This window comes from Tachypleus tridentatus, chromosome 4 (genome assembly GCF_004210375.1).
Source record: "Tachypleus tridentatus isolate NWPU-2018 chromosome 4, ASM421037v1, whole genome shotgun sequence".
Classification (NCBI taxonomy): Eukaryota; Metazoa; Arthropoda; class Merostomata; order Xiphosura; family Limulidae; genus Tachypleus; species Tachypleus tridentatus.
This window is the reverse complement of record NC_134828.1, coordinates 115,897,125-115,918,105: the sequence shown is the minus strand read 5'-3', so window position 1 is coordinate 115,918,105 and position 20,981 is coordinate 115,897,125. Positions and strand designations below refer to the sequence as shown.

The following is a 20,981-nucleotide window of genomic DNA, read 5'->3' as shown; positions in this document are numbered from 1 at the left end:
GTATCACATTTGTACAAATAAAACCATATCTGCCTTCTGAATGTAAAGATAAAATACACAATTCCATTAATTATTGTGTATCTGTTAGTAATAATTACACTACAAATTTGTTGATAAATATTTTCCTTTCTTTTACGAAACAATTAATAATGGCAGCTTGAAATATTCTGTATCCAAACTGTTAATCATACATTCAAACATAGACTTCAAATTCACGACTGTTCATCATTTGAGGAAATTTAACAAACTCATCCAACACAATGACAAGAAACCATATCATTAATTGCCACTAAATGTTGTTTGATGAGACTGCTGAATCATACTGTTGATCGCTTCATATAACATTTGCAATTTTGGTAAGCCTACTGAATCATAGTGTTGCCACTGAAGATCGTTTGATATAACATTTACATTTTTGGTAAGCCTACTGAATCATAGTGTTGCCACTAAGGATCGTTTGATATAATATTTACATTTTTGGTAAGCCTACTGAATCATAGTGTTGCCACTGAAGATCACTTTATGTAACATATACATTTTTTGGTAAGCCTGCTGAATCATAGTGTTGCCACTAAAGATCGTTTGATATAATATTTACATTTTTGGTAAGCCTACTGAATCATAGTGTTGCCACTGAAGATCACTTTATGTAACATATAGATTTTTTGGTAAGCCTGCTGAATCATAGTGTTGCCACTAAAGATCGTTTGATATAATATTTACATTTTTGGTAAGCCTACTGAATCATAGTGTTGCCACGAAAGTCGCTTGATATAAAATTCACATTTTTTGTAAGCCTATTCTGATGAATATTTAATAAGAAACAAAAATTAGAATTCTTAAAATTTTATTTTTTGTATTTTTGTACATTAAATTGTCCTGCATCAATATATGTGGCACAAACTTTGAAAATATAAAAACAACACTATCCTATAGATTTTATAAATAATGAGGTGCTAACGTGAGCAAAGTTCGTGCTATTTGATTTGCTTTTAGCACGCAAAACTTTTGACTATTGATTATATGTTCTAGAATAATCGAAATACGATAAAAACTTATTCTCGATAAAAATAAATGTTGTTTTATTTACAAGACCTATCCCGTCTTGTAATTTCCATAAATAATGATCAAAACTCTTACTTTCGTGTTAAGTTCACACTGTATCAAAAGAAGTTACAATTTTTCATAAACAACATATATTGACTTTTTTAAAAGACATATTATCAATACGTTTGTGTTACTTTTAAAACTCATTAAATAGTAAAATAACATTTTACAACTTCACTTTTATTTTTACAATAGCAACATTTTTGTACAACCATTTTATGCGTTTAAAACGTACAATTACTTCAGTGAAATAAAATAAATCTTAAACTACGTCCAAAGTATGTTCTTGCACCAGCAGTTACTATAAGATATGAACTGAATATAGCAGTGAAGAATCAACTGTAAGAATTTTGTAGTGGAATATCAACTGTGAGAATATAGCAGCGAAGAAGCAACTGTAGGAATTTTGTAGTGGAATATCAACTGTGAGAATACAGTAGTGAAGAATCAACTGTAAGAATATAGCAGTGAAGAACCAACTGTAGGAATTTTGTAGTGGAATATCAACTGTGAGAATACAGTAGTGGAGAATCAACTGTAAGAATATAGCAGTGAAGAACCAACAGTAGGAATGGAATATTTGACCAATAATATGTCAAGGAAAAACAGTTCTGTTTCTTAGAGCAAGTACATCGTTAGAAACGTTTGTGCTTTCATTAACGTTTAATAGTTTGGGTTCGTGTGTTAAGTGCATAGTCATGTCATATACAGAGAAACATGAAGAGAACTTATATTATAGTCATGCAATCCTTTTCAACGCCACACCTACGTCATTGTTTTTTTCACAGTTGATCTCTGCTAGTTATTCGAGCCACAACCTGTTATTATGATCTCACATTTTTATTCCTCAGCGGTTTTTAAATAATTTTTCCCTTTACATCAATTCAATCTATCCTATTAAAATGCATACCCTTTCCATCAGATTGTTTAAAACTGCATGTACTCTTCGATCTATTGCACATCAAACACGGAAATAGAAGAAATTCTGCTGAAGTCAATTTATTCTAAACATCAAAACAAAAAGAAATTGGAGCAACAGACCTACTTTATCTGAGACATAATGTTTCCCTGATGTGTATTTCATTATACAACAAATATACATGTACATATGGCCGGGCCTGGCCAGATGGTTAAGGCACTCGACTGGTAACCCGAGGGTCGCGGGTTCGAATCCAGTTCCTACCAAACATGCTTGCCCTTTCAGCCGTGGAGTAGTTATTATGTTATGGTCAATCCCACTATTCGTTGTTAAAAGAGTAGACGAAGAGTTGGCGGTGGGTGATGATGACTAGCTAGCTAGCTATCTTGCCTCTAGTTTTCACTGCTAAATTAGGGACGGCTAGCGCAGATAGCTCTAATTTACCATAAAGTTTTCTCTAAAATGTGAGAAAGAAAACACAGAAAAAGTATGTTACTGATTATGAAACACAAAACTGTTGCTTTTAATTTTAACATAATGTTTCTAATTCTTCATCAAAATGTATGGGAACAGTGTACAAAAATTATCTCTTCAAAATGTAAAGTTGTATGTTTATTTCTAGAAGGTCACTTTCATTGATGCGGGTGGAAAATGTTCATGCTTATTGTTCTAGCTAATTTTTATATACTATGAAAGATGTTAATAAAACCCATAACTAAACATGTTAATACTGTGTTCTGAAACTTTATGTAAACGGTACTAATGCTTTTGAAATGTTTAACTATCTAAAATCATATACAATCAATATCTAGGGATAAAGAAAACTGGAACTGACATTTTTGTTTATTTGTTTTGAATTTCGCGCAAAGCTACTTGAGGGCTATCTGCTCTAGCCGTCCATAATTTAGCAATGTAAGATTAGAAGGAAGGCAGCTAGTCATCACCACCCACCGCCAACTCTTGGGCTACTCTTTTATCAACGAATAGTGGGATTGACCGTAACTTTATAACGCCCCCACAGCTGAAAGGGCGAGCATGTTTGGAACGACGGGGATTCGAACCCGCGACCCTAAGGTTACGAGTCGAACGCCTTAAACTGGCCATCCCGGGCCGAATTGATAACATAAATTCCAAAGTTCGATGATTTTACTCAGTAACAAAGAGGCTATTGATTGGTTAATAATTTAAAATGTACCTCATGGAAGGTAGACTTTGAGACAGCATCTGTACTAACTATGAAGCATAAATTATATTTTAAAACTTAGTTTAAAACTGCTAAGTTAACACTAACAATTAAATTATGTATAAACAGTGGAAATCAAGTTTAAAGTAATGTTATCACAATGGTACACAGTACGACTTCTATGTCCTCTAACTAATACTATCACTGTGGTACATAGTGCGACCTCTATGTCCTGTAACTGATACTACCACTATGGTACACAGTGCGACTTTATGTCCTGTAACTAATACTACCACTGTGGTACACAGTGCAACCTCTATATCCTCTAAGTAATACTATCACTGTGGTACACAGTACGACCTCTAAGTCCTGTAACTAAATAAAATCAGTGTATATGTTAATGTTGAACATAATCTAGACAAACTACAAACATTCAACAATAATTGTCATCTTCTTTTAAAACTAATTGTTTTATTATACTAGGTTTTATTTTAACTGGAACACAGGTAATGTAAATGTAATTGAAAACTCTTCTAAATGACAAAATAATGAATGATATAAAATCAACAATTCTCTAAAAGAACACAAGTGTACAAAAACAAGGAACCTTCTCTGAACACGATAGTGTCTGAAACACAAAAAAACATCCACTGAAATATGTTCCAAGATAGTCGATATTCCCTTCCTCTGTACCATTTACATTAATTTAAACCACTACAGTTGTATGCAAATTATGAAATATTTTCTCTTTGGCTAACTTGTTTTTCACTAAGTGTTTACACGATTGAAACGTGATATCTCTTATTACTGAAGCGAAAATGATATGCGGTTAGCTCTCTGTTATTCCACAGACTTATTGCTCCATTGGTAAATTAACATATGTGAACTCAATCTGAGGTTACGTGTGGGAATCTTGTGAGAATTGCAAGATGTTTGATTGTTTTGGCATAGAAGTGAATAATAATTCAGGGCACGTGGATCATGTTGAAAATCCCAGAAGCAAAAACTGTATTTCAAAAACAATAATAATAAAAGCTTGAAGAGAAACCAGTTTCGAAGAATTTCAAAAATAAAAACATTATGTTGAAATTAAAACGATGAAGTTAAATATACAAAAAGCTCAAACTACAAACTTAACAGAACAAAATATATTTTGAGTAGTGACAAATAGTTTCAGAATTAAACGAATGCCCCTAGTTTATGAAAACAAAAACTCATCTTCTCACTGAGAAAATTTTTGCTATAATTCTGGTTAACGTATATGGTTTATTTTATTCAGTAAGTTAACTCTGTTCCTAATAGCATTTGTTTCTGTAAGTTGTCCGTAAACTTCGCACATGAATTTACAAAGATCCAGTTAGCGCAACACAGGATTTTCTTAGATCACGTTAAAGGAAACACGTAAGAATCACGAGCACACGATAACATTTAAATTTCCTTAATTAACGTAAAGCTATCACACGACATCAGAATCAGACGTTAAAGGTTTCTAATTGCATAAATACTAATTTAACCAAGTCTCACGTACGTTAACAACCTATAGATAGCATCTATTTCCAATTATCTGATACATTTTCCAAAAAAACAAACTACCTAATCGCATCTGTAAGAAATCCAAAATTAGTGATCGAAGTTAATGTTCAGTGTATTACCCCCTTCGTGTTTTAAAACAACTATGGCAGGTATTTAGTTTTGTGTATTCCACTTTCACAACTGGGGTGTTCAGGGATATATGTTATCCCTCTTCTCCCTGCTTGCATTAGAATTTTGGTGTAAACATTCAGGATTTGGATTAAGTTTTCAGTTGTTTTTTTTAACACGACAGATACTGAAGTTTGAAATAGTTTCGGAGAAGAGCGAAAGTTCGAGACTAGTCGGTTCAGGGACGTGTTTTAAAGATATTCTAACATGTTCTTCAGCGAATTGCTTAAGAATCCTTGAATGTGATTGGTTATACGATTTAGGCAATTAATTAGAGTTGAAGGGTCCGGCATGGCCAGGTGGGTTAAGGCGCTCGACGTGTAATCTGAGGGTCGCGGGTTCGAATTCCCGTCACACCAAACATGCTCGCCCTTTCAGCTGTGGGGACGTTATAATGTTACGATCAATTCCACTATTCATTGATAAAAGAGTAGCCCAAGAGTTGGCGGTAGGTGGTGATGACTAACTGCCTTCCCTCTAATCTTACACTGCTAAAGTAGGGACGGCTAGCGCAGATAGCCCTCGTGTAGCTTTGCGCGAAATTCCAAAAAACAACCAAACAAAGATTTGAGAGTGGAGGGGTAGAGATATTGATGAGGAATAACTTCGAATCGAGGTCACGTGCACACAAAGATACAGCTAATAGAAATGAAACAATTTTAATTTCAAAAAGACAAGTATCGATCAATAACTACGTAACACAGCTATAATAATAATGAAAGTTTTAATACTACAAAAGTATTGAAACAAAAAAGCTGAAACATTGTCACCCTACTCTGACTCGGACTAACATAATTACAGCGATTTGCCAAAGTAGGGATGAAGTGTTTTAATCTGACCTAACTCAGTTCTTGTAGTTTTAACTTTCTTTTTTTTCAATACTTTTGTAGCCTTAAAACTTTCTATATTATTGTCGCTAACGCCGTTACGTATATATTGATGAATACCTGTCTTATGAAACCAAAATGTTTAGTTACATTTGGACAGTGTATACTGGAAAAAGCATACGTCGTTTCGCAGTGTCATGGTCAGTGGTTTCCTAGTAACACCACTGAGAGTGCACGTGTATGTTTGTATCGTTATTCAGACCCGTGAACTTCATATGAAATAAATACCTTGTAGACAAGATTCTAAAGATTAGCACATTAATTTATAAAGTGAACTGAATTGCGAATATTATATCAAAACTTTGATACATATAACATTAAAATATGAATTTAACGAAACGGACTTAGAGCTGTTTTGGCGTTTCAAATACCTTTGTTGCATGTGTCTTATTAATTAATTAATTCAAACACAAATATTTTAGTTCAGTGAAATAAAACCAATTTTTAATTATGAAAAAAAAAAACTTCACGATTTACGTGGTGACTTTGATCTCTAGAAAACATTACTAGCTTAACCCAAAACGATTTCAATCATTGGAGATGGAAAAGCATGTTTTTTTTACTTTGATCTCTAGAGAACATTACTAGCTTACCCCAAAACGATTTCAATCATTGGAGATCGAGAAGCATGTTTTTTTTACTTTGATCTCTAGAGAACATTACTAGCTTACCCCAAAACGATTTCAATCATTGGAGATCGAGAAGCATGTTTTTTGACAGTATCAATTTAATAGTTTTAAGACACACTAAATCTTGTGGATTCTCTATTATTTTTATGACTCGATATGCTCGATACAAATTGTAACTAATCTTCCACGACACTATATAAAGAGCAATATATATACAATAAAAACTTACGTTTAATCAAAACGATTAATACAATATGCATCAGTTCCACAAACGAGAATTACCGATCACGATTGTATCCACAAGTCACACGTGAAAGGTGGCTTCACTTAAGTGTCGACACATAAAAACAAATTATATGTGTACCCTTATCAGGTCAATAAAGTACTAGGTAGAGACCAGATTTAAACGAGAAGATAAATGTGATGATTTTACAAGTTCATAGTGTTCAGAACACCACCGTTCACATCTAACAATCGTGCTTCTACACATGTGCAAAATGTTTTGATTTCTGGTGCTAACAGGTAAGGCAACGGAGCTTATACCGCTATAAATCACATTTCAGTACCCGTGTTGGACACGACACAGATAGCTCATTGTGTTACTGTAACGTTGTACACTTAACTTTCAACTGTTCTATAACGTAGGTTACTGTACACGTTATAAATTTACTTTCAACGGTTATATAACGTAGGTTACTGTTCATGTTATAGATTTAAGTTTCAACTGTTATATAACGTAGGTTACCCTTCAAGATATAAATTTGTTTCAACGGTTATATAACATAGGTTACTCTTCACGATATACATTTAAGTACCAACGGTTATATAACATAGGTTACTGTATACGTTATAAATTTAACTTTCAACTGTTGTGTAACACAGGTTACTGTACCCATTATAAATTTAAGTTTCAACTGTTGTGTAACACAGGTTACTGTACACATTATAAATTTAACTTTCAACTGTTGTGTAACACAGGTTACTGTACACATTATAAATTTAACTTTCAACTGTTGTGTAACACAGGTTACTGTACATATTATAAACTTAACTTTCAACTATTGTGTAACACAGGTTACTGTACACATTATAAATTTAACTTTCAACTGTTGTGTAACACAGGTTACTGTACATATTATAAACTTAACTTTCAACTATTGTGTAACACAGGTTACTGCACACATTATAAATTTAACTTTCAACTGTTGTGTAACACACGTTACTGTAACATTATAAATTTAACTTTCAACTGTTGTGTAACACAGGTTACTGGAACATAAATTTAACTTTCAACTCTTGTGTAACACAGGTTACAGTACACATAAATTTAACTTTCAACTCTTATATAACATGGGTTACTGCACACGTTATAAATTTAACTTTCAACTGTTGTGTAACACAGGTTACTGTACACATTATAAATTGAACTTTCGACTGTTATTTGTTGTTTTTTACCTTATTTATATTTCATGTTTACTGTTTTTCCCTTTGTTTATGTTTCAGGTGTGTTGATTTTTACTTTGTTTATATTTCAGGTTTATTGTTTTTTACTTTGTTCATGTTTCAGGTTTCTTGTTGTTTACTTTGTTTATGTTTCAGGTTACTTGTTTTTTACTTTGTTTATTTTTCAGGTTTATTGTTTTTCACTTTGTTTATGTTTCAGGTTTCGTTAAACTTATCTCAAAGGTTTAAAGTATAAAAACCCAGATTTGAAATTTTTAGTTTTTTTTATGCATTATTACAGTTGTTGACCACCAGTTTCTCTCTGAAATAAAAACAAACATATGTTTCCAGTTTTCAGCTTCCTGCAATAAAGCCTTTCATTTTGCTCTTTTCTGTCAAAGAAATCGGTTTAGACGCAACTTTCTTGTATAGATTTCTTCATTACACTGTTCATTGGTAAAGCTAAGATAAATGACTATTTCTCGACGCATGTTCATAATACTTAACGTTTGAGTAGAGCACAGTGGAACCAAAAACAAAAACGTAACAATCGCATTACAACGTAGAAGAGAGGACTTTGTGTTTCTCCCCACGCAGGAGTTATCAATCTAGAAAACTCTCTTGATTCAATCTAAGTGGCAGCTGCATAATATATTGACGTTAGAATCAGGACAGAAACAGAATAATCAAGTTGACAGGTATACTCAACCAATACGACGATTCGTGGTACGAACCATATCTTATGCCTAACCTCATTCTCAGTTCGTTATCTTTGATTGTTTTTTTTAACAGCCAATATATTATTACAGACATATATGTATGCATGTTATTACTTCTGGTTCACATGTTACCAATGATTTTAATGTTCTTTAATAAAATTCTGTTTTTTACGTAAATACATGCTTTTGACAGTACATCTGATAAATTTTGTTACTAACAGTAACATAATAACGTTTTCTTACGACCAAGACAGTGGTGATAAAATATTTCATTTTATCACATCTAGATAGCAAAATACTTAAAGTTATATTGTTGTTTTTTTGTAGAGTTACTCACTTTTCAGAAACTGCCTTGCAAGATTAAAACATATATATGGCATCAAAACATTTTTTATCATACTCAAGTCACAATGGTGAAAACTGCATACATGGAGCCTAAAATTTGTAGATTGATATAATAAAAACGATACAAAATAATTATTGTCGTCAGAGTGAAAATGAAACTAGGAATCTGGTTTTGAGAAGGTGTAAAAATAAAAATATATTTCCACTCACTTGATTTGTGTTCTTCCAATTAATCGACTTTATCAGTCTCTGAAGTCTGGTAATCAGTCAGACGACATCAACAGAACTTGGTTATTCCCATCTTTAGTTATTGTATCTATACGACATCCTGGAAAACAGCCTTTCTTTACAATATTACAACAATGTAAACAGATAAACAAAAATTATTTTACACATTTAACTAAATAATTATGATTTAATTACATATATATTGCTAAGTATTATACTTTATATCCGATGGGTTTACAATTTATTATGTTTAGTATTGGGATATCAAATAGCCTGAAAGTGAGTTAAATTGTAATTTAAATTTATTAATTACATAAATGTAGAGATTTATCAAACTATAATATAAATTACTTAAATGTAGAGATGTATCAAACTATGATATAAATTACATAAATGTAGAGATGTATCAAACTATGATATATATTACATAAATGTAGAGATGTATCAAACTATGATATAAATTACATAAAGGTAGAGATGTATCAAACTATGATATAAATTACATAAATGTAGAGATGTAACAAACTATGATATAAATTACATAAATGTAGAGATGTATCAAACTATGATATAAATTACATAAATGTAGAGATGTATCAAACTATGATATAAATTACATAAATGTAGAGATGTATCAAACTATGATATAAATTACATAAATGTAGAGATGTATCAAACTATGATATAAATTACATAAATGTAGAGATGTATCAAACTATGATATAAATTACATAAATGTAGAGATGTATCAAACTATGATATAAATTACATAAATGTAGAGATGTATCAAACTATGATATAAATTACATAAATGTAGAGATGTATCAAACTATGATATAAATTACATAAATGTAGAGATGTATCAAACTATGATATAAATTACATAAATGTAGAGATGTATCAAACTATAATATAAATTACATAAATGTAGAGATGTATCAAACTATGATATAAATTACATAAATGTAGAGATGTATCAAACTATGATATAAATTACATAAATGTAGAGATGTATCAAACTATGATATGAATTACATAAATGTAGAGATGTATCAAACTGTGATATTTGCTAACAAGACTGAGAGACACCGCTTTCTTTTTTAACACAAATATATGTTAATATAGAAACAATAATGCAATTTATAATAACGGTTATTACAAAAAGTTATTGCAAATAATGATTTATTTTTGTTTGTTGGGAATTAAGCATAAAGGTACACAATTAGTTATCTGTGCTCTGCCCACCACAGGTATCGAAGCCAGTTTATAGCGGTGTGAGTCCGCAGACATTCTGTTATATAACTGGAGACCATAACGATTTATATACAAAAGTTTGTGAAACTTACAAACAATACTGAGTCTTCTATCTGGTCTGAAACTAAATAATGTATTGACGGTTCATGATAAGCGAATTAATTTCGAGTTGATATCGGTACAATTCACTTAACGGGGAGCTAGCTAGCCCTTCTTTGTGTTTTTCACAGTCCAACTTATACAATATTTTCGTAGAAATACTAACGTCCAAAATTCATTTTCTTAAGTTAAACGATTTGTAATGTTCGAAATCTATAAAGGTTCCTGGTCAAATATCTGTAGTTTCCCGACTCATGTTCTTCACAGTTATAGATAGCTTCCGGGGTTTATAGCAAACCAAAAACACATGCTGTCTCTCCGCGTGTTGCGATGGATACTTTTTACAATCATTAGGCAATGTTCTAGAAACTTCAGCTGCAGCAATAATAGTTACAATCACTATTACGCACATTGTACATTGTTGATTCATACACTCAAGTAGCTCCTACAAATTTAGTGAGTAGGCAGGAATTTCGCAATACACATTTAGCAATACGAGCTACCCGCATTTGTAAATACATATTCAACTGAAGCAAGCATCGATATTAAAGTATGTATGTAATAGTAAATCTGTTACAATATTTAGTTCAAACTTCTTTATATTCATATTACTTCAACAATTAACTCATAAGAATCTAGTGTTCTATTATATCTCATGTAACGAATTTACTGTTATACATTTCATTTGATATCTGTGTTTGTTTCAGTTTGATACATGTAACATATATTGTTAAATGTGTTTGTTTGAGTTTGATACATGTAATGTATATTGTTAAACGTGTTTGTTTCAGTTTGATACAGGTAACATATATTGTTAAATGTGTTTGTTTCAGTTTGATAATGTATATTGTTAAATGTGTTATTGTTTCAGTTTGTAATGTATATATTGTTAAATGTGTTTGTTTCAGTTGGATACATGTATTTTGTTAAATGTGTTTGTTTCAGTTTGTAATGTATTTTGTTAAATGTGTTATTGTTTCAGTTTGTAATGTATATTGTTAAATGTGTTATTGTTTCAGTTTGTAATGTATATTGTTAAATGTGTTTGTTTCAGTTTGTAATGTATATTGTTAAATGTGTTTGTTTCAGTTTGTAATGTATATTGTTAAATGTGTTATTGTTTCAGTTTGTAATGTATATTGTTAAATGTGTTTGTTTCAGTTTGTAATGTATATTGTTAAATGTGTTTGTTTCAGTTTGTAATGTATATTGTTAAATGTGTTTGTTTCAGTTTGTAATGTATTTTGTTAAATGTGTTTGTTTCAGTTTGTAATGTATTTTGTTAAATGTGTTTGTTTCAGTTTGTAATGTATTTTGTTAAATGTGTTTGTTTCAGTTTGTAATGTATTTTTGTTAAATGTGTTTGTTTCAGTTTGTAATGTATTTTTGTTAAATGTGTTTGTTTCAGTTTGTAATGTATTTTTGTTAAATGTGTTTGTTTCAGTTTGTAATGTATTTTTGTTAAATGTGTTTGTTTCAGTTTGTAATGTATTTTTGTTAAATGTGTTTTGTGAGAGTCTTATCTCTTTTCTAAATTTGTAGAAGATTCTCGAGTATAAGAATCAACAATACAAGTTTTATGAAAACACTAGCATAGCTTCGAACAATGTTAAACTTTCCAGAATCCCGTCTAAATAATACAAAAGCTAGCTATCGCAAGACGCGCCAAAAGGCAGTAAAACTAATATTGTTTGGTCGCTACAATTAATATACTATAAATTTCAGAAGCTATAATTGTGAACAACGCTTATTAATCGGAAAACTACAAATATTTTGACCAGGAACGTTTATATATTTCGATTATTAGGAACATTTCAACTACCTTCCGACATTAGTATTTCTACAAAGCCATCGCATAACCTCAACAGAATAAAAAAAACTCGACTGTAAAGAATAGAGCTAGCTATAATAAAATACTAAACGCTGAATATACAGCCGTAGATAATAAACCATTACCGAGTTTGTTTCCAATTTCGTGCCAAAGCTACACGAGGACTATCTTCGCTAATCGTTTGTAATGTACCACTGTAAGATTAGAGTAAAGGAAAGTAGTTATCACTATAACCGTTAATTCTTGGACTACTCTTTTATCAATTAATAATGAGATTAACCGTCATCACGACTGGTTTGGCTTGAATTCTGCGCAAAGCTACACGAGGGCTATCTGCGCTAGCCATCCCTAATTTAGCAATGTAAGACTAGAGGGAATGCACCGCCAACTCTTATGCTAGTCTTTTAACAACGAATAGTGGGATTGACTGTTACATTATAACGCCCTTACGGCTGAAAGGGCGAACATGTTTGGTGTCACGGGGATTCGAACCCGCGACCCTCGGATTATGAATCGAGTGCCAAGTATTCCTTTCAAGTGAATTTCATCTGTGTATCAACATAAGCGTAATTACCTCGTCGTGGGCCTAGACCGTCGATTAGATATTCAGTTCCAGACCAGATAAAAGACTCAATATTGTTCGTGAGTCTGTATCTAAATAATTATTCGTAATAAATTATAAATTGTACTGTTTTTCTTTGGTATATTAAAATATAGTTGTGTTAAGAAATAAAACTGCATGTATCAATATTGTTGACCAAATAATATAAATTTGATACATACTGATATTTAATTAAATTCTAAATTTAAATTTTTGGATATTTTAAATCGTAATACATAACGTATCTAACAAAATAAATCGGATATTCGTTCGAGATAAATCATAATACACAATATCCACCACTGTAAAACTAAAAGTTTCGTCAACATCGACTGCCGAAAGTCAAATCTTCGTTCAAAAATGAGTCATCATCTTAGTGCAGAAAACGTTCGAACATACTGACGCAAGTTCCTGACGTTTTGTCCCACCTAACGAATTCAGAGTCAAACACAACTGACAGCGCCAGCAATATTTTCAGGCATTTTTAAAATCATGAAATGTATCATGGGGTGAAGAAAATTTTACGCTTTTAACAATTCAGAATAATAATTTTAAAAAATTTATAAACTGTATATGGACAAAAATCCAACAGCCTAGAAGTGAGCCTTAGCTGTATGAAAAAAGTAACACAAAACAGCTCAAAATTTATCTAAGACAAACCATTTGGTAACAAAGTTGAATCTAAAGATCATATAAATAATGTGACAATACTGACTGTCAAGTGGCGTCTGGAGGCCACTATCATTGTTTGAATACTCTCAAAGTCCTTGGCAGGATGGTTAAGAATTCACGAGTTACCAGAACAACCTAAAACGATATCTCAAAACCTACCAGTCGAGAGCAGTGGGATAATTGAGAAATAACATTAAGTCCAAGCAACATACTAAATGCCAACTGTACCTACAGAGGATCAGAAATGTCTTTTGTATTCATAAAATAAGTCTCACCTAGTTTCATATTTTTTCACAGACTGCAATAGTCACAACTTCCAGCTATATATCACAAAATACACTATAAAAAAGTGACACAGCTTTATTGGTAACCTAGAACCTAACTTTCAAAATGACATCACTTCTGGCTAGGTAAATATATTCTTGTATTTTTCGAAACAGTATTCTTGGTTGAAATAATGTCACGCTTAAATTTTATTTAATTTTCAATAAATTATAAATTATTTTATTCACATGTATTTTTTTAAAATGGCAAACGTAAGAAAACTATTCATAAATTAAGGAGTTCCGTCACATTTGAGATACCAGAATATTTTGTCATAGGTTATCTATTGTACACCCTAAACCTCTAATTAGACTAACTTACTGTCTTGTCACACAAGGGCATTTCCAGACTTTCAGAATTCAAACACAAACTGAGAAACGAAAGGAGCATTGTATCGTCTTTTGCTACACATTGTTGTGAAGGTGTATGTTTACTTCTAGCAAAGCCACATCGAGCTATCTACTAAGTTCACAGAGAAGAATCAAACCTCTGATTTTAGCGTTGTAAATCCGTAGGCTTACCGCTGTACCACCAAGGGGCTTGTTGTAAAGGGATATGTTATTGCTGTTACACAGTGTGACGTTATTGAATATTTTTGACTTAGGAGAAAAATAAAAAAATTAAAATTTACTTCCACATTTGTCACCAAAAATATCCAGTAAATTTTAAGTACCGTACTCTTGGCTACCCACTAATAAATGTAAAAAATGTCTGAAAATATTTTTATTTTGGTAAATTTATTTGGAAGTTTATATCAATAATACTGGTATAAAAGCCCGTTAAAAAATGGCAGGAGATCATTGTTGAATGATTAACGAAAATTATAGAATTAAACTGAAAACAATTTGTCTAAGTCAACAACATTAACCCAATCTTCACTTATTTCATCAGTCTCTGAGTAATTCTTTAATCACCACACTTTTAGTGAAACCTACACACAAAAATGAAATGTTACCGTAAACAACGGTACGTGTGCACCATGAAAAAACGTAAATTGCACCACGAGGGTTTTCACTGTATTATTGGTCAATATCTGGTAAACAAAGTGCGGACGTTCCGACACATCAACTTTCTCGACTTCACAAAGAATAAAATATGTTTTGATAGTAATAAACATTCATTTTTCTTTATGTTATAAGGCAAAGTAGGTAATATATGCGTCAGAATACGTTACGCGTTACGTTTTCAAATAGATGGACAATTAAAGATGACAATTAACTGGCAATATGTATCAAATATAAGATATATGACACTTACTTTTCTTTACGTTTCAAGGCATAGTAGGTAATACAAAAATAATAAATATTACTAATATTTATTCACTCTCAAAACATTTTAAACCGTGACCCTATGACATCAATAGCAGCAGGCCTATTTGTAGTCTAATTCAAATATTAGGCTTAATAATTAAACGTAACGTAAGGCTTAGCTGAAACACTATTTGGTAAATTTTATTTTGGTTTTGGCTACAACTCAAAGTCAAATCTTCAGAATTAAACTATTTTTCTGTCATATGACCATATTTGTCAAACAATACAATCTAAGATACAAAATTTTCTAACAACTCAATATTGTTAGTATTATACTTTACCTCGGAAGAGTGTCTGATTTGTTATATTAATTGCGTACGTTACGTATTACGATTTTAAATAGCCAGAAACTTTAGTCATAATTAAGAAGTTATTTCATCTAAATAAGTATCAAATTTATAATATTGACCAACAAGATTAATACACACACAATTTTCTTCTTAACACAAATAAATTTCAATATACAAATAATAGAATTTATGATAACGGTTATTACAAATAGTTGCTACAAATAATGATTTATATTCAACAGTTCTGGACCGAATATAAATCCCCACGCTAGTGCAGCAGTATGTCTCCGGATTTACAACGCTAAAATCAGGGGTTTGATTCCCCTCGGTGGGCTGAGCAGATAGCCCTTTGTGGCTTTGCTATAAGAAAAACACACACAAAAACACACACCGAATATAAATAAGACTCAGTATTGTCTGCAACTTAAAGAAAGTTTGACAGTGTCTTTCCTTGGCTGGTATCACACTGGTTACAAGCTGTTTCTGGAGAAGTTGTTGTTTTGAATTAAGCACAAAGCTACACAATGGGCGACCTGTGCTCTGCCCACCATGGGTATCGAAACCCGGTTTTTAGCGTTGTAAGTTCACAGATATACTGCTGAGCTACTGGAGGGCCTGGAGAAGTTATTTGATGTCCTAGTAGAAATAATAACGTCCAAAGTAATTCACAAAAGTTGAACGATGTTCAAAATATATAAAGTTTCTGGTCAAATCTGTACTTTTCCGAATATTAAGTGTTAAACACAATTATAGCTTTCAAGACTTATTGTATACTGACTGTAGCTAACCTATAACAATAACAGACTTGGGGCGCGTCGGTTTTATATACCAATCACGCGAGATTCTCAGACTTTCAACAGTGTATGAAAATACGCTAGCGTTTTCATAAAACAAATGTTGTTTCCTGCTCTCGAGAATCTTCTGCAAATTTAGAGAACAGGCAGGACTTGAGCAGTACACATCCAACAATATACATCACATACATCAAACTGAAAGCCCAGTAGGTATTGAAATAAACGTAAAACTTTAAATTCGTTACAATATGAATATTAAACAGTCAACATAAATACAACAGTGGCCTAAGAACGATCAGGTGACAGTGTTTTGCTAAGCGACGATCCATATTGTTGAGCATTATTAAAAAGGAGCTTGAAAACGTTCTTGACAGAGTAACAAAACAAATGAGTTATACTGTGGTTATTAACAATACACTTGTCAATACCTAAATAATTAAGTCATTAGTCCTAAAATTAAAATGAGCATATGTTTTAAAAATGAAACCAAACAGTTCATTTACACAGTGTAGGGGGCCCGGCATGGCCAGGTGGTTAAGGCACTCCACTCGTAACCTGAGAGTCGTGGGTTCGAATCCCGTCACACCAAACATGCTCGCCCTTTCAGCCGTAGGGGCGTTATAATATTACGGTCAATCCCACTATTCGTTGGTAAAATAGTAGCCCAAGGCGGTGGGTGGTGATGACTAGCTGCCTTCTCTATAGTCTTACACTACTAAATTAGGGACGGCTAGCGCAGATAGCCCTCGTGTAGCTTTGCGCGAAATTCAAACCAAACCACAGTATAGGTCTTAATACATTTTAAAGAAAAAATAGTAAAAGGTATTTATGAAACAGGAAGTTGTTTCATAAGCTAACAATACTTATTGTAGAAAATAATCAGAGGTTTTGTGTACTTAAACAATAATAATCATATCAAATGTAGCAAAGTTCGGAATAACCTATAAACATTCAAATCAATTACACTCATAATGGAGTAAAAGCAGCTGTATTAATCTTTTACTGTCCGAAACTATTTGAAAATAAATCCCATAATACACGGGAAAATGTAAGTTTCGTTAAAGTAGTGCAACTAAATGAATTGAAGATATACGTGTGTTAATATCACACGTGCACGTAGATTCAAAAAGAATGTTCTATGAATAGAAGCAAATCCTACGATCTGGATCAAACTCAGTTTGTTATTTTAAAGAAAATACCACCTGTCATATCTTACACTAGAAGTGTGATCGATACAAAATTTTCGATCAGTTAAAACAAGGTTTATATGTTAATATATATATGAAGTGAGATATCTAAGAAGTCTCATGAACCTACGCACTAAACACAATATGAAAATTGAGGTACTGTATTTGTTTTCTAGCGACAGAGACATAACATGTTAACAAACTATTAAGTTTTAATAGTAAGGTTATTTTACTTTTACAAACACACACAATAAGAAGATTGCTAACGAAACTTTCATGTAGCATTAGCACCGAAACTTCTTGTTGTGGAAATTCAATTACATTAACTTTTGATTGTGTTAAACAGTTGTGAATATTTTATATTAGTACAACAAAAACTGCGATGAAATTTAACAACTGGAGAAAATAATTACATATTTCCTTTTCCTGTTAAAACAAAGTTTTCCAGCGTTTCCTTTCGAAACCTGTACGTACATAATATAGGATCTCAGTAGCTATTTTACGTTAGTTTTACATATATCACTATACCTTATTAATCTCTGCGCGGATTAAAAGAAGAAGAAAAAAATGGAGTTACATTTTGTTCAAGAAGAAAAACACTAAAATAAACGAACTACTTTTTGTAGATGTTCCCTGCTGGTACAGCGGAAAGTCTACAGCGCTAAAATTAGGAGTTCAATTGTCCTCGGTGGACTCAGCAAATACCCCGATGTGGCTTTGCTACAGGGAAACACACACACATTTGTCTCAAATGATTTTCGTCGGTTATATTTGAGGAAACAAATTTATATTGAATACACATCTCACAAGTAATACCGACACATACAAGAGTTACAGCATATCAGTTAGATAATTCTTGGTGTTTCATTGGGTTTTATTGGACACTTCGTTCGAGCATACAGAGCCATACAACAACCTCGAAATCACAGTTTAAACACTTTTAGAGCGAAATGTTTATCCTTAGGCCTTTCGTTCGTTCTACTGGTATATATTTCTGTTGCAGTTTCTGTTTAACTGTGGTATATCTTTATACTTGTTTGTTGCAGTTTCTGTTTAACTGTGGTATATCTTTATACTTGTCTTTTGCAGTTTCTGTTTAACTGTGGTATATCTTTATACTTGTCTTTTGCAGTTTCTGTTTAACTGTGGTATATCTTTATACCTGTCTGTTGCACTTTCTGTTTAACTGTGGTACATCTTTATATTTGTCTGTTGCACTTTCTGTTTAACTGTGGTATATCTTTATACTTGTCTGTTACAGTTTCTGTTTAACTGTGGTATATCTTTATACTTTTCTGTTGCAGTTTCTGTTTAACTGTGGTATATCTTTACGTGTGAACCAGACATACTATTGTGATGTTATCCAATTACTTTATTACATTTTACGTAATTACGTTTTTAAGACCGGTGACACTTCCGTAATAAACATTATATTGGAAGACTTGGAAACATTTCTTTCATTCACCGCCTGTTGTTAAGTTTCATAATACGTAAGGTATGGTCAAGTGAATATTTTAAAATATACATATACAATAGAAGAAACAGCCCGGTTAGTACTACTGTCTGCCTTTGTTAGCACAGCTGAATTAGCTCGGCATGGCCAGGTGGTTAAGGTGCTCAACTCGTAATCCGAGAGTCGCAAGTTCGAATCTCTGTCGCACCAAACATGCTCGGCCTTTCAGCCGTGGGAGCGTTATAATATGACGCTCGATCCCACTATTCGTTAGTAAAAGAGTAGCAGAAGAGTTAGCGGTGGGTGATGATGACTAGCTGCCTTTCCTCTAGCCTTAAACTGCTAAATTAGAAACGGCTAGCTCAGATAGCCCTCGTGTAGCTTTGCACAAAATTCCAAAACAAACTAAACTATATTTCATTTTGGAAATAAAGTTAGTAAAATAAAACGACCCTTACTCTCTAGTTAGTAATTAAAAACTATAAAGGTGATCATGGTACTTAAGATAAACAATATGATGTATTATTACACGTGGAGACACAGATAAACGTTTCGGAATTCTACATATTACAAGTTCAGTATCTAAACCAATATAAAATAATTAGATCACTCCTTAGTAAGTAAGTAAAACACATTGATGCAAAAGTAGTAATTTAATCAAACCTACAACAATATAAAAATTAAATGAGTAATAACAAACAATTTATAAAATGTGTAATTTAAAAGAAGACCACGTGTAAATCAGTGCTGTTGAAGATTGTTTGAGGAGTATGGATCCTTTATTCAACAATTCCAGATCTGTATAGAATGTGATGTACGACAAATAACAAAACAAAGTAACAATTGTAACATTAAACAAATACTAATAAATTTGGGCCGAGCCTGACTTAAAAGCTACCGTGCACGAATGTGGATCTAAGTTTATCATTTGCGTCCGTTAAAGAAAACACAAATCCTCCTGCAATTTAGAAGCCGTGGTTGTGTGATAAGAGTGACAGTCCGATTCCACTAGTCTATCTGACAAGAACAGGCCAAGCGTTTGCAGTGAGTATTGTTGAATAGCTGCCTCTATTATTCTTTCAGTTCACAATAACCAACGTCCAGCTGTTGAATAACTTTTGAGTTGCTTTTTTGTGACATTCACCAATCACATATCTTTCACCTGGACATTGGCAGTGATACCATTGTTTGGTGTATTTTGTTCACTCAGTTAACCTACAAATTTATGTAATGATATTTATTCTGTGTATTTAAAATAGACACGGCTTGAATAATAACTTTGATACTGTCTCATTGAAACATGTTTCTGAATATTAAGTCATTTGTTCACTTATCTTTATAGATGTTATGAATATTGTGTCGTTTGTTCACTTACACTTATAAATGTTATGTATATTGTGTCGTTTGTTCACTTACACTTATAAATGTTATGTATATTGTGTCGTTTGTTCACTTACACTTATAAATGTTATGTGTATTGTGTCGTTTGTTCACTTACACTTATAAATGTTATGAATATTGTGTCGTTTGTTTACTCACATTTATAAATGTTATGTATATTGTGTCGTTTGTTCACTCACACTTATAAATGTTATGTATATTGTGTCGTTTGTTCACTTACACTTATAAATGTTATGTATATTGTGTCGTTTATTCACTCACACTTATAAATGTTATGTATATTGTGTCGTTTGTTCACTCACATTTATAAATATTATGTATATTGTGTCGTTTGTTCACTCACATTTATAAATGTTATGTATATTGTGTCGTTTGTTCACTTACACTTTTAAATGTTATGTTTATTGTGACGTTCGTTCACTCACATTTATAAATGTTATGAATATTGTGACGTTCGTTCACTCACATTTATAAATGTTATGTATATTGTGTCGTTTGTTCACTCACATTTATAAATGTTATTAATATTGTGCCGTTCGTTCACTCACATTTATATATGTTATGTATATTGTGTCGTTTGTTTACTTACACTTTTAAATCTGTT

The 20,981-nt window shown here is 32.0% G+C and overlaps 1 long non-coding RNA gene across 1 annotated transcript in view; it reads right to left on the bottom strand.

Annotated features, from left to right (window-relative positions):
* Positions 1–1,128: 1,128 nt before the first annotated feature.
* Positions 1,129–20,981, bottom strand: part of LOC143248409 (uncharacterized) — a 64,787-nt gene continuing 44,934 nt past the window's right edge. The window contains exons 2-3 of the long non-coding RNA XR_013026972.1: positions 9,144–9,261; positions 1,129–2,483 (exon numbers count right to left, since the gene is read on the bottom strand). This is a non-coding gene — a long non-coding RNA (uncharacterized LOC143248409). The remainder of the gene's footprint in view (positions 2,484–9,143; positions 9,262–20,981) is intronic.